This window comes from Bubalus bubalis, chromosome 19 (genome assembly GCF_019923935.1).
Source record: "Bubalus bubalis isolate 160015118507 breed Murrah chromosome 19, NDDB_SH_1, whole genome shotgun sequence".
Classification (NCBI taxonomy): domain Eukaryota; kingdom Metazoa; phylum Chordata; class Mammalia; order Artiodactyla; family Bovidae; genus Bubalus; species Bubalus bubalis.
In genome coordinates, this window is record NC_059175.1 from 54,540,625 (window position 1) to 54,554,991 (window position 14,367).

At 39.6% G+C, this 14,367-nt stretch overlaps 1 pseudogene; it reads right to left on the reverse strand.

The window, feature by feature from the left end:
* Positions 1-12,947: 12,947 nt before the first annotated feature.
* On the reverse strand, positions 12,948-13,617 carry LOC102408926 (annotated as a pseudogene).
* Positions 13,618-14,367: the final 750 nt, after the last annotated feature.

The window sequence follows — 14,367 nt, forward strand, 5'->3', positions numbered from 1 at the left end:
CACCATCTGCAGTGATTTTGGAGCCCAGAAAAATAAAGTCTGGCACTGTTTGCACTGTTTCCCCATCTATTTCCCATGAAGTGATGGGACTGGATGCCATGACCTTCGTTTTCTGAATGTTGAGCTTTAAGCCAACTTTTTCACTCTCCACTTTCACCTTCATCAAGAGGCCTTTGAGTTCCTCTTCACTTTCTGCCATAAGGGTGGTGTCATCTGCATATCTGAGGTTATTGATATTTCTCCCGGCAATCTTGATTCCAGCTTGTGTTTATTCCAGTCCAGCATTTCTCATGATATACTCTACATAGAAGTTAAATAAGCAGGGTAACAATATACAGCCTTGATGTACTCCTTTTCCTACTTGGAACCAGTCTGTTGTTCCATGTCCAGTTCTAACTGTTGCTTCCTGACCTGCATACAAATTTCTCAAGAGGCAGGTCAGGTGCTCTGGTATTCCCATCTCTTTCAGAATTTTCCACAATTTATTGGGATCCACACAGTCAAAGGCTTTGGCATAGTCAATAAAGCAGAAATAAATGTTTTTATGGAACTCTCTTGCTTTTTCCATGATCCAGCGGATGTTGGCAATTTGATCTATGGTTCCTCTGCCTTTTCTAAAGCCAGCTTGAACATCAGGAATTTCACGGTTCACATATTGCTGACGCCTGGCTTGGAAAATTTTGAGCATTACTTTACTAGCGTGTGAGATGAGTGCAATTGTGCAGTAGTTTGAGCATTCTTTGGCATTGCCTTTCTTTGGGATTGGAATGAAAACTGACCTTTTCCAGTCCTGTGGCCACTGCTGAGTTTTCCAGATTTGCTGGCATATTGAGTGCAACACTTTCACGGCATCATCTTTCAGGATTTGAAATAGCTCAACTGGAATTCCATCACCTCCACTAGCTTTGTTGGTAGTGATGCTTTCTAAGGCCCGTTTGACTTCACATTCTAGGATGTCTGGCTCTAGGTCAGTGATCATACCATCATGATTATCTGGGTCATGAAGATCTTTTTTGTACAGTTCTTCTGTGTATTCTTGCCATCTCTTCTTAATATCTTCTGCTTCCGTTAGGTCCATACCATTTCTGTCCTTTATCGAGCCCATCTTTGAATGAAATGTTCCATTAGTGTCTCTAATTTTCTTGAAGTTATCTCTAGTCTTTCCCATTCTGTTGTTTTCCTCTATTTCTTTGCATTGGTCGCTGAGAAAGGCTTTCTTATCTCTTCTTGCTATTCTTTGGAACTCTGCATTCATATGCTTATATCTTTCCTTTTCTCCTTTGCTTTTTGCTTCTCTTCTTTTCACAGCTATTTGTAAGGCCTCCCCACACAGCCATTTTGCTTTTTTGCATTTCTTTTCCATGGGGATGGTCTTGATCCCTGTCTCCTGTACAATGTCACAAACCTCATTCCATAGTTCATCGGGCACTCTATCAGATCTAGGCCCTTAAATCTATTTCTCACTTCCACTGTATAATCATAAGGGATTTGATTTAGGTCATACCTGAATGGTCTAGTGGTTTTCCCTACTTTCTTCAATTTCCATCTGAATTTGGCAATAAGGAGTTCATGATCTGAGCCACAGTCAGCTCCTGGTCTTGTTTTTGTTGACTGTATAGAGCTTCTCCATCTTTGGCTGCAAAGAATATAATCAATCTGATTTTCGTGTTGACCATCTGGGGATGTCCATGTGTAGAGTCTTCTCTTGTGTTGTTGGAAGAGGGTGTTACTTCATGGCAAATAAAAGGGGGGAAGGTAGAAGCAGTGACAGATTTTATTTTCTTGGGTTCCAAAATCACTGTGGACAGTGACTGCAAGCCGTGAAGTTAAAAGACACTTTCACTTTGGAAGGGAAGCTATGACAAACCTACTCAGCTTTTTACAAAGCGGAGATGTTACTTTGCTGACAAACATCCGTACAAAGTTATGGTTTTTCCAGTAGTCATGTTTGGATGTGAAAGTTGGACCATAAAGAAAGCTGAGCTCCAAAGAATTTATGCTTTCAAACTGTGGTTCTGGAGAAGACTCTTGGGAGTCCCTCCGACTGCAAGGAGATCAAACCAGCCAATCCTAAAGGAAATCAACCCTAAATAGTCATTGGAAGGACTATTGCCGATGCTGAAGCTCCTGTACTTAGGCCACCTGATGCATAGAATTGACTCCTTGGAAAAAACCCTGATGCTAGGAAAGATTGAATTCAAAAGGAGAAGGAGGTGGCAGAGAATGAAATGATTAGATAGTCATGGAATCATACCAAACACTGGGAGATTGTGGAAGACAGAGAAGCAACATTCCATGCTACAGTTCATGGGATCACAAAGAGTTAGACATGATTGAGGAACTTAGCATTGGATGCCTGGGGCTGGTGCACTGGGACGACCCAGAGGGATGGTATGGGGAGGGAGGAGGGAGGAGGGTTCAGGATGGGGAACACATGTATACCTGTGACAGATTCATTTTGATATATGGCAAAACCAATACAATATTGTAAAGTTAAATAAAATAAAATTTAAAAAATTAAAAATTAAAAAAAATAAAATGTATGCAATGTTTTTAAATAACCACTTTAGACTTCTCTGGTAGCTCAGCTGGTAAAGAATCTGTCTGCAATGTAGAAGACCTCGGTTCAATCCCTAGGTTGGGAAGATCCCCTAGAGAAGGGACAGGCTACCCCCACTCCAGTATTCTTGGGCTTCCCCGGTGGCTCAGCTGGTATAGAATCCACCTGCAATGTGGGAGACCTGGGTTTGATTCCTGGGTTGGGAAGATCCCCTGAAGAAGAGAATGACTGCCACTGTAGGGATACAACTACAAAGATATTATGAAATGGAATAAATTTACTCATGATCTGACAATTTTTATTTATGCTAAAATGTAAAAAGTTTAGTAGACCTCGGTGCTAGAAGCCTTTGGTATTTCAGATGTTCATCCTTTATCCTGAGTTTTATGAATGGACTATAGTAATAGATTATTTCCCCTTTCTTTTACATATACTACCCCATCTCTTGCTGATCTCTATCCATGCACCTGTAAATGGTCAATTTATTAACTCATAGCAAATTATCCAGTTTATGTGTTCATGCTTCCTGGTAGAAAACTGACTGATAATGTATCCTTCAATTTCATACATAGAACCTAAGAATTGCCTCAGTATAAAAAATGGCCACTTTTATAAATACAGATCACTTTCATAACCTTATATTACATTTTATAGCTAATTCAAACTATACTAGAAGAATTTTCATGAAATTTTCAACATGTGCTGTTTTGTGACTTTCCAATACTTCAATATATTAATGAATATATGTAATATTTGACTTCCCTTAACAGAATAAATGAAGATAATTAATTTCCCTTGTAATAAAAATGTTTGTGGTTGATTAGAGTTGCCTTTGTGTGTAAATTTTACATAGAAAATCAAAGTGGAAATTAGGATGTATCTTGAAACAAATGAAAATGAAAATACAACTTACCAAAAATTATGGAAAATAATAATATTACTAAGAGGATGGTTTAAGGTTTAAGAGCAGTAAAAAAAAAAAAAAAAAAAAAAAAAGATTGCCTGATTTTACATCTCTAGGAACAAGAGAAATAAAATAAGCACATTCCTATCTTAACAGAAGAAAGGAAACACTAAAGATTAGAGCAGAACTTTTTTAAAAAAAGAAAATAGGAAAAAATACAAAAGATCCATGTTGAAAATGACAGCAGGCTTTTTGGAAAGACCAACAAAATTGACAAATCTTTAGCTAGACTAAGATAAAAAGAGCAAATATTCAATTGTTAAATAAATGGAATTAGAAATAAGTAGATATTGCAACTGTTGTCACAGAAATAAAAAGGATCCTAAGAGGCTACTATGAACAATTATATGCTAACCAATTAAAACAAAAAATAGATAAATTCCTAGAATGGTTACCAGGTTACCAAGATTGAATCATGAAGAAATAGGAAACTGAAGAGAACAATACCAAGTAATGACATGAATCTGAAATAATAAATCTCCCAATCAAAGAAAGTCTAAGACTGAAAGTGAAAGTGAAGTCGCTCAGTCGTGTCCAACTCTTTGCGACCCGTGGCCTGTAGCCCACCAGGCTCCTCCACCCATGGGATTCTCCAGGCAAGAATACTGGAGTGGGTTGCCATTTCCTTTTTAGGGGATCTTTCCGACCCAGGGATCGAACCCATGTCTCCCGCATTGCAGGCAGATGCTTTAACCTCTGAGCCACCAGGGAACTAGACCTATCAAATGGCCATAATACACAAAATATACAAGAAACTTCTACAACTCAATAGCCAGGCAAATGAAACATACAAACAACAACAACAACAAATCGAATAATCCATTTAAAAATTGGCAAGAGAACTTGAATATACATTTCTCAAAAAGACATATATTCTAGAGGGAAATTGGAAATTATTCACTGAAGAATCTTTATAAATTGCTTTCTCCTTTTACTCTAGATGTTTTCCTCCACATACATTTGGAGAAATGCAAAACTATATCTATCACAGCCTACTCCACATACATCAGATCAGATCAGATCAGATCACTCGCTCAGTCGTGTCTGACTCTTTGCAACCCCATGAATCGCAGCACGCCAGGCCTCCCTGTCCATCACCAACTCCCAGAGTTCACTCAGACTCACGTCCATTGAGTCGGTGATGCCACCCAGCCATCTCATCCTCCGTCGTCCCCTTCTCCTCTTGCCCCCAATCCCTCCCAGCATCAGAGTCTTTTCCAATGAGTCAACTCTTCGCATGAGGTGGCCAAAGTACTGGAGTTTCAGCTTTAGCATCATTCCTTCCAAAGAAATCCCAGGGCCAATCTCCTTCACAATGGACTGGTTGGATCTTCTTGCTGTCCAAGGCACTCTCAGGAGTCATCTCCAGCACCACAGTTCAAAGGCATCAATTCTTTGGTGCTCTGCCTTCTTTAGGATCCAGCTCTCACAACCATATGTGACCACTGGAAAGCTCATAGCCTTGACTATATGGACCTTTGTCAGCAGAGTAATGTCTCTGCTTTTCAACGCATTGTCTAGTTTTGTCATAGCTTTCCTGCCAAGAAGCAAATGTTTTCTGATTTCATGGCTGCAGTCACCATCTTCAGTATTTTAGAGCCTAAGAAGAGGGAATCTGTCACTACTTCCACCTTTTCCTCTTCATTTGCCATGAAGTAATGAGGCTGGATCCCATGATCTTAGTTGTTTTAATATTTAGTTTTAAGCAGGCTCTTTCACTCTCCTCCTTCACCCTCATCAAGAAGATCTTTGGTCCCTCTTCACTTTCTGCCATTAGAATGATATCATCCACATATCTGAGGTTATTGATGTTTTTCCTGCCTATCTTGATTCCAGCTTGTAACTCATCCAGCCTGATATTTCTCATGATGTGCTCAGCATATAGGTTAAATAAACAGGGTCAAAGTAGACAGCCGTGCTGTATTCCTTTCTGAATCTTGAACCAATAAGTTGTTCTATATTGGGTTCTAACTGTAGCTTCTTGGCCTGCATAGAGATTTATCAAGAGACAAGTAAGATGGTCTGGTATTTCTATCTCTTTAAGAGCTTTCCATAGTTTATTATGATCCACATAGTCAAAGGCTTTGGCATTGTTGATGAAATAGAGGTAGATGTTTTTCCTGGAATTCCCTTTCTTTCTCTATAATCCAGGTCTGGAAAGTCTGAAAGTGAAGTCGCTCAGTCGTGTTCAACTCTTTGCAACCCCATGGACTGTAGAGTACCAGCCTCCTTTGTCCATGGAATTTTCCAGGCAAGAGTACTGGAGTGGGTTGCCATTTCCTTCTCCAGGGTATCTTTTCAACCCAGGGATCAAACCCAGTTCTCCCACATTGCAGGCAGACGCTTTACCTTTTGAGCCACCAGGGAAGACCTATGATCTAGGGAATGCTGGCAATTTGATCTCTGGTTCCTCTTCCTTTTCTAAACCCAACTTGGACATCTGGAATTTCTTGGTTCACAAAATGCAGAAGACTAGCATGCAAGATTTTAAGCATGACCTTACTAGCATGGGAAATGAGTACGATTGTCCAATGGTTAGCATATTCTTTTATTTATTTCAATTGGAAGATAATTACAATATTGTATTGATTTTGCCATACATCAGCATGAATCTGCCACAGGTGTACACGTGTTCCCCATCCTGAACCCCCCTCCCACCGCCCTTATTTAGTACTCCCTTTCTTTGGAATTGGAATGAGAGTTGATCTTTTCTAGCCCTGTGGCCACTGCTGGGTTTTCCAGATTTGCTGACATATGGAAAGCAAAACCTTGATGGCATTTTCCTTTAGGATTTTCAATAGTTCTACTGGAATTACATTGCATCCACTAGCTTTATTAACCACAGTGCTTCCTAAGACCCAGTCTCCAGAATATCTGGCTCTGAGTGACTGACCACACTATTGTAGTAATCTGGTTCATTAACATCTTTTTTGTACAGTTCTTCTGTGTATTCTTCCCATCTCTTCTTGATCTCACCAATGTCTGCTAGATCTCTACCGTTTCTGTCATTTATTATGCCCACCTTTGGGCAAAATGTTCCCTTGATATCTTCAATTTTCCTGACAAGATCTCTAGTCTTTCCTCTTCAGTTGTTTTCTTCTAGTTTTATACACTTTTCATTAAAGAACTCCTTCTTTTCTCTCCATGCTGTTCTTTGGAAATCTGTGTTTAGTTGGATACACCTTTCCCTTTGTCCTTTGCTTTTTGAGTCTCTTCTTTCATTAGTTATATGTCAGGCTTCCTCAGATAACCACTTTTCATTCTTGCTTTTATTTGGGGTGATTTTGTTCATTGCCTTCTGTACAGTATTATGGACCTCTGTTCATAGTTCTCCAGGCACCTGGTTTACTAGTTCTAACCCCTTGAATCTACTTGTTATCTCCACAGCATGTTCATAGGGAATTTGGTTTAAGTCTTACCTGTCTGGCCTAGTGGTTTTCCCCAACTTCTTAAGTTTAAGCTTGAATTTTGCAATGACAAGCTGATGATCTGAGCCACAATCAGTTCCAGGTCTTGTTTTTGCTGGCTGTATACAGCTTCTCCATCTTTGGATACAAAGGATGTAATCAATTTGATTTCAGTATTGACCATGTGGCGAGGTTCATGTGTAAAGTCATTTCTTGTGTTATTGAAAAAGTGTACTTGCCATGACCAGTGTGTTCTCTTATCAGAATTCAGTTAGTTTTGCCCTGCTTCATTTTGTTCTCCAAGGCCAAACTTGCCTGTTACTCAAGGTATTTCTTGACTTTATACTTTTGCATTTGAATCCCCGATGATGAATAGAACATCTTTGTGTGTGTGTGTGTGTGTGTTAGTTCTAGGAGGTCTTCTAGGTCTTCATAGAATCTGTCAACTTCAGCTTCTTTGGTATCAGTGGTAGGGGCATAGACTTGAGTTACTGTGATGTTGAATGGTTTGCCTTGGAAACTAACAGTGATAATTCTGTCATTTTTGAGGTTGCACCCAAGTACTGCATTCTGGACTTTTTTGTTGATTATGAGGGCTATTCCATTTCTTTTATGGAATTCTTGCCCATAGCAGTAGATATAATGATCATCTGAATTAAATTCACCCATTCTGTCCATTTACTTCACTGATTCCTAAGATGTTGATATTTATTCTTACCATCTCCTGCTTGACCACAGCCAATTTACCCTGATTCATGGACCTAACATTCCAGGTTCCTATGCAATGCTGTTCTTCACAGCATCAGATTTATCACCAGACACATCCACAACTAAGTGTCATTTCTGATTTTGCCCAGCCACTTCATTCTCTCTGGAGCTATTGCAGTTCTCCTCCACTCTTCCCCAGTAGCATATTGGACACCTTTATACCTGGGGAACTCATCTTTCAGTATCAAATATTTTTATCCTTTTATACAGTTCATGAGGTTCTCACAGCAAGTATACTGGAGTTTGCCATTCCCTCCTCCAAAAAAGAGTACCCTTTAATCCTTAGTCAAAGAATGCAGAGAAATACATCAAAGATGCTGACAAGATTTAAGCATATGCCTAGTGAACCTTAATAAAAATATAAAGAACAAGCTCTGAACAAAATGTGCCCACATTATAAAATGCTTTCATGTATATAAGCTTTAATCACACAGATACCTATGAATATGTATAAATAAATGAGAACAGAAACATGCTCTTGTATGCCAACCAGAGCCTAGTCAGGAAATAGAAAAATAGCATTAATGTCTCACAGGAAGGATTTAATATGGAGAATTGCTAACATAAAAATTGAAGATTAAATAACAAAAAGGAAACATTGATATTAGCCGGAGATAGTAACCACAGAAAGCAACTACCACCACTGATGTGGGGGGATATAATGGTACTTAAAGTATCTGGAAAGGGATGTGGTCAGGCTAGTGCTGTTAACCTTGAAAGGAAGCAAGAAACTGTATGTGGGAGAAAAGAAAGAAGCCAGTAGCTAGAACCAGTAGCTACACCACGCTTCTGCCTCTGTGAGCAAGCTCCCATCCCAGACCTGTCCAATGCAAGGTCATTAATTCACACAGTATACCACTTTCTAACACCCCTTTCCTCTGCCAAGATCACTTTTATAATCACTCACATTTCACCCAGTGTTTGATATCATTAGGGCCTTTAGCTGATTAACCAGTCTTTTATCACATAAGAATACAAATAAATACAATAGCCATAAACCGAGCTTCCCTGGTGACTCAGATGGTAAAGAATCCACCTGAAATGCTGGGGACCTGGTTTGATCCCTGGGTTGGTAAGATCACCTGCAGAAGGGAATGGCTACCCATTCCAGTATTCTGGCCTGGAGAAATCCAAGGACAGAGGAAACAGGCTACAGTCCTTGGGATGCAAAGAGTCAGACATGACTCATGGGTAATAATTTAATGTTCATAACATAATACAAAAGTAGGAAGTCAAGAAACACCTGGAATAACAGGCAAATTTGGCCTTGAAGTACAGAATGAAGCAGGACAAAGGCTAACAGAGTTCTGCCAAGAGAACACACTGGTCATAGCAAACACCCTCTTCCAACAACATAAGAGAAGACTCTACACATGGACATCACCAGACGGTCAACACCAAAATCAGATTGATTATATCCTTTGCAGCCAAAGATGGAGAAGCTCTATACAGTCAGAGAAAACAAGACCAGGAGCAGACTGTGGCTCAGAACATGAACTCCTTATTGCCAAACTCAGACGTAAATTGAAGAAAGTGGGGAAAACCACTAGACCATTTAGGTATGACTTAAATCAAATCCCTTATGACTATACAGTGGAAGTGAGAAATAGATTTAAGGGACTAGATCTGATAGATGAGTGCCTGATGAACCATGGATGGAGGTTCATGACATTGTATAGGAGACAGGGAGCTAGACCATCCCCAAGAAAAAGAAATGCAAAAGGCAAAATGGCTGTCTGAGGAGACCTTACAAATAGCTGTGAAAAGAAGAGAGGTGAAAGGCCAAGGAGAAAAGGAAAGATATACCCATCTGAATGCAGAGTTCCAAAGAACAGCAAGTAGAGATGAGAACACCTTCCTCAGCGATCAATGCAAAGAAATAGAGGAAAACAATAGAACAGAAAAGACTAGAGATCTCTTCAAGAAAATTAGAGATACCAAGGGAATATTTCATACAAAGATGGGCTCAATAAAGGAATGAAATGATATGAATCTAACAGAAGCAGAAGATATTAAAAGAGGTGGCAAGAATACACAGAAGAACTGTACAAAAAAGATCTTCATGATCCAAATAATCATGAATGTGTGATAACTCACACTCACGTAGAACCAGACATCCTGGAATGTGAAATCAGGTGGGCCTTAGGAAGCATCACTATGAACAAAGCTAGTAGAGGTTATGGAATTCCAGTTGAGCTATTTCAAATCCTGAAAGATGATGCTGTGAGGGCGCTGCACTCAATGTCAGTAAATTTGGAAAACTCAGTAGTGGCCACAGGACTGGAAAACGTCAGTTTTCATTCCAATCCCAAAGAAAGGCAATGCCAAAGAATGCTCAAACTACTGCACAATTGCACTTAACTCACACACTAGTAAAGTAATGCTCAAAATTCTCCAAGTCAGGCTTCAGCAATACATGAACCGTGAACTTCTAGATGTTTAAGCTGGTTTTAGAAAAGGCAGAGGAACCATAGACCAAATTGCCAACATCCGCTGGATCATGGAAAAATCAAGAGAGTTCCAGAAAAACATCTATTTCTGCTTTATTGACTATGCCAAAGCCTTTGACTGTGTGGATCACAATAAATTGTGGAAAATTCTGAAAGAGATGGGAATACCAGACCACCTGATCTGCCTCTTGAGAAATTTGTATGTAGGTCAGGAAGCAACAGTTAGAACTGGACATGGAACAACAGACTGGTTCCAAATAGATAAAGGATTACGTCAAAGCTATATATTGTCACCCTGTTTATTTAACTTCTATGCAGAGTACATCATGAGAAACGCTGGGCTGGAAGAAGCACAAGCTGGAATCAAGATTGCCAGGAGAACTAACAATAACTTCAGATATGCAGATGAGGCATATCTTATGGCAGAAAGTGAAGAAGAACTAAAGAGCCTCTTGAAAAAAGTGAAACAGGAGAGTGAGAACATTGGCTTAAAGCTCAACATTCAGAAATCTAAGATCATGGCATCTGGTCCCATCATTTCATGTCAAATAGATGGGGAAACCATGGAAACAGTGTCAGACTTTATTTTTCTGGGCTCCAAAATCACTACAGATGGTGATTGCAGCCATGAAATTAAAAGGCACTTGCTCCTTGGAAGGAAAGTTATGACCAACCTAGATAGCATATTGAAAAGCAGAGATATTTTGCCAACAAAGGTCCATCTAGTTAAGGCTATGGTTTTTCCAGTAGTCATGTATGGATGTGAGAGTTGGACTGTAAAGAAAGCTGAGTGCTAAAGAATTGATGCTTTTGAACTGTGGTGTTGGAGAAGACTCTTGAGATTCTCTTGGACTTCAAGGAGATCCAACCAGTCCTTCCTAAAGGAGATCAGTCCTGGGTGTTTATTGGAGGGACTGATGTTGAAGCTGAAACTCCAATACTTTGACCACCTGATGCGAAGAGCTGACTCTTTGAAAAGACCCTGATTCTGGGAAAGATTGAGGGCAGGAGGAGAAGGGGACAACAGAGGATGAGATGGTTGAATGGCATCGCTGACACAATGGACATGGGTTTGGGTGGACTCTGGGAGTTGGTGATAGACAGGGAGGCCTGGTGTACTGTGATTCATGGGGTTGCAAAGAGTCGGACACGACTGAGTGACTGAACTGAACTGAACACAAGGTTTATATTTATATACATACTGGACCCATTTTATGCATGAACAAATGAGACAGAAAATGGAAAAATTTAGTCAATTGTGCATCACCAAAGATGAGATTTCCACCTCGGCAGTTTTCTGAGTCACCACTATTAAGCTCTATACTTACCGTTGTTTCTTTGCTTCTATTCAGGTCCATTTTTTATAGTCTAATGACCATCATTTTAATGAAATCTTTGTCCATACCAGCTTGTTGTTGTTTAGTTGCTAAGCCCTGTCTGATTCTTTTGCGACCCCAGGGACTGTGGTCTGCCAGGCTTCTCTGTCTATGGGATTTCCCAGGCAAGAATACTGGAGTGTGTTGCCATTTTCTTCTGGGATCATTCTTACCCAGGTATTAAACTTGTGTCTCCTGCTTGACAGACAGATTCTTTACCACTGAGCCACCTGGGAAGCCCCAATACCAATTTAGTCTCTCCTTAACTACTGCATTGACCTTCTAACGTTTTCCTGTATACATTCTTGGCCATAAAATGTATAATGCAAAACTTGGAATGAGACCTCAGATACATATGCTATAGATCAGCCTTCTGCTTAAAATTCTCCAAAGGCCTTCCATTTCCTTCCAATTAATATCCAAAACTGTTTCAATTTCTTAGTAGATCTTAAAAGATCTGTCTCTCAGTTAATCATTCTATTCAATCTCTTCCATCTGTCTGACTTCTTCCGTTAAATCATATTGGTTCCCTTGTTTTCTCTTGCACACATCACACATTTATTAATAACACCTAAATCTTTGCACTATCTCTCATCTTCCTCCTCCTTCATGTGCATTGTAGTTCTCATGATTACATTTTCTCCTCCAACATCACCTGAACACTCTATAAAATATGATTCTAACCATCCATTATTTCTTATCTTGTTTTTATATTCTGTTAACAGAATTTGTTGCCACCTAGAATGACAGTCCATCAAAATGAGTTTAGAAGAAAAGTCTATATTTTAACTACTATAGCAGGTCTTCTAGAAGTGGTCTTGGCACATATCAAGTGCTTAATTATTATTCGTTGATCAAATCAATGTTGAATCAAATCATCCACTGAATCTTTAGTATACTTTATTATTTTCTAAGCACAAATGCCTGCACAACTTTGACTTACAAGGTAGTTCTATGCAAAATAAATTAAAATGTTAGTAACCTTGATATTATAAACTATGTACAATTAAATGTGGCTCCAGGGTACATAATTTTGCTTCTCACACCAGAGCACATTTCTAGTTGAGATTAAAAAATGTGATATAAACATGTTTACTCATGCCTAACAGGATGGGAAGTCTCCCTCAAGTTTATGCACATGATTTCTACTCCTTATTGCGCAGTGCAAATTTGTAAGGGAAAAAATAATACTCTTAACTCTTGGGTCCCATACAGGTAAATTAAGATTGCATTCTTCAGGCTGTTTCAATAGGACTGGATTTAGCCATTCCCATTTAGAAAATACCACAAAAAATTTACATACAAGAGTTCACGCTATTGCATTTGGATAAAGCTGGCAAGTTCTTCCTATTAGCACAGCCCAGGAAACACCACCCAGGAAATCTGATATATTAGAATAGATATTGTGGTGTTTGGCCCACAGTTAGATAGTTCTCAGGGTTAACCTGAAGTTGTCACTGTTTGGTAGTAGGTATAAAATTCGCTGGTTACCCTGCAACCCTGAAGACTTCTTATACATCTTATATCTAAATTTTTAAGCAGACTGTCATCTCTTAAATCCAAGTCTTCTGGAATAGTTTGCAGTGCTAAACTTGCAAACAAAATATCAGTCCCTATCCCATCAAAACACAATTTGATAACTGTTACAAATGCCTCTTCAACAGCTTTTAATTCTTCCTATAATTTCAACTTATAGAATGGGGTGAAAAATCACTTTGATCAACATGTCTTGGTGCAACACACAATGCATCAATATCGGCACGTTTTGCATATACTCCTAATCTATAAATTCCAAATGTAAAAATTTTCCCACCAACATTTTCAATTACAGATTGTGGCAGACTCTTGCTTTCACCGATTTCTCGAATCCACTCTTTTACCAGGTTATTTTATTTTCCCCAAAATTAAAATCCTGTGCTGCAGTTTCTCTTCCTCTCCAAAAACCCCAAAAGGCTTAGTCTCAACTAGTTTCTGTACAAGTAGGCAGTCCGTCTCCTTGGGGGCATCTAAGCTGACGGGAGAAGTAATGTCCCAGTGCTTCCCTGGAGGCTGTGTTTGCCTACGATCCCTGCGTTGTAACTGGAAACAGCATCATCTCCTGTGCCGCCACAAAGCACTCCCATCTCCCCTGGGAACCTCCCCTGCTGACACTCTGGGCTTGATCCACTGAGGCGGGAGGGAGGCGGGGTCTGCCTTAGCCTTGGGTCCAACCGCAACCCGCACCTGCTCACACCTTTTTAAGTGTTTCACCTCATCCCCGCTTCGTCCTAACAAGACGCCCCTCATCCACTGAATCTTTTCACTCTACTCATTCAAAGAATTCAATTCTGAATGTAACTAAATGACTAAACTCTCCACAGGTTTCATATAGAAGCCAGGCTCTATCAGATCGAGTTACCCAAGAGGGTAATGTACTTCTATAAATCCAAGGCACACAACCAAACGTATCTTTCTGCAATATCCTCTCTTTCTTTCCCCCTCGACTGTGTACATAACTGCTCACTATGTCTCCAAGAAAGTAGGGAAAACCACTAGACCATTCAGGTATGACCTAAATCAAATCCCTTATGATTATACAGTGGAAGTGAGAAATAGATTTAAGGGCCTAGATCTGATAGATAGAGTGCCTGATGAACTATGAAATGAGGTTCGTGACATTGTACAGGAGACAGGGATCAAGACCATCCCCATGGAAAAGAAATGCAAAAAAGCAAAATGGCTGTCTGGGAAGGCCTTACAAATAGCTGTGAAAAGAAGAGAAGCGAAAAGCAAAGGAGAAAAGGAAAGATATAAGCATATGAATGCAGAGTTCCAAAGAATAGCAAGAAGAGATAAGAAAGCC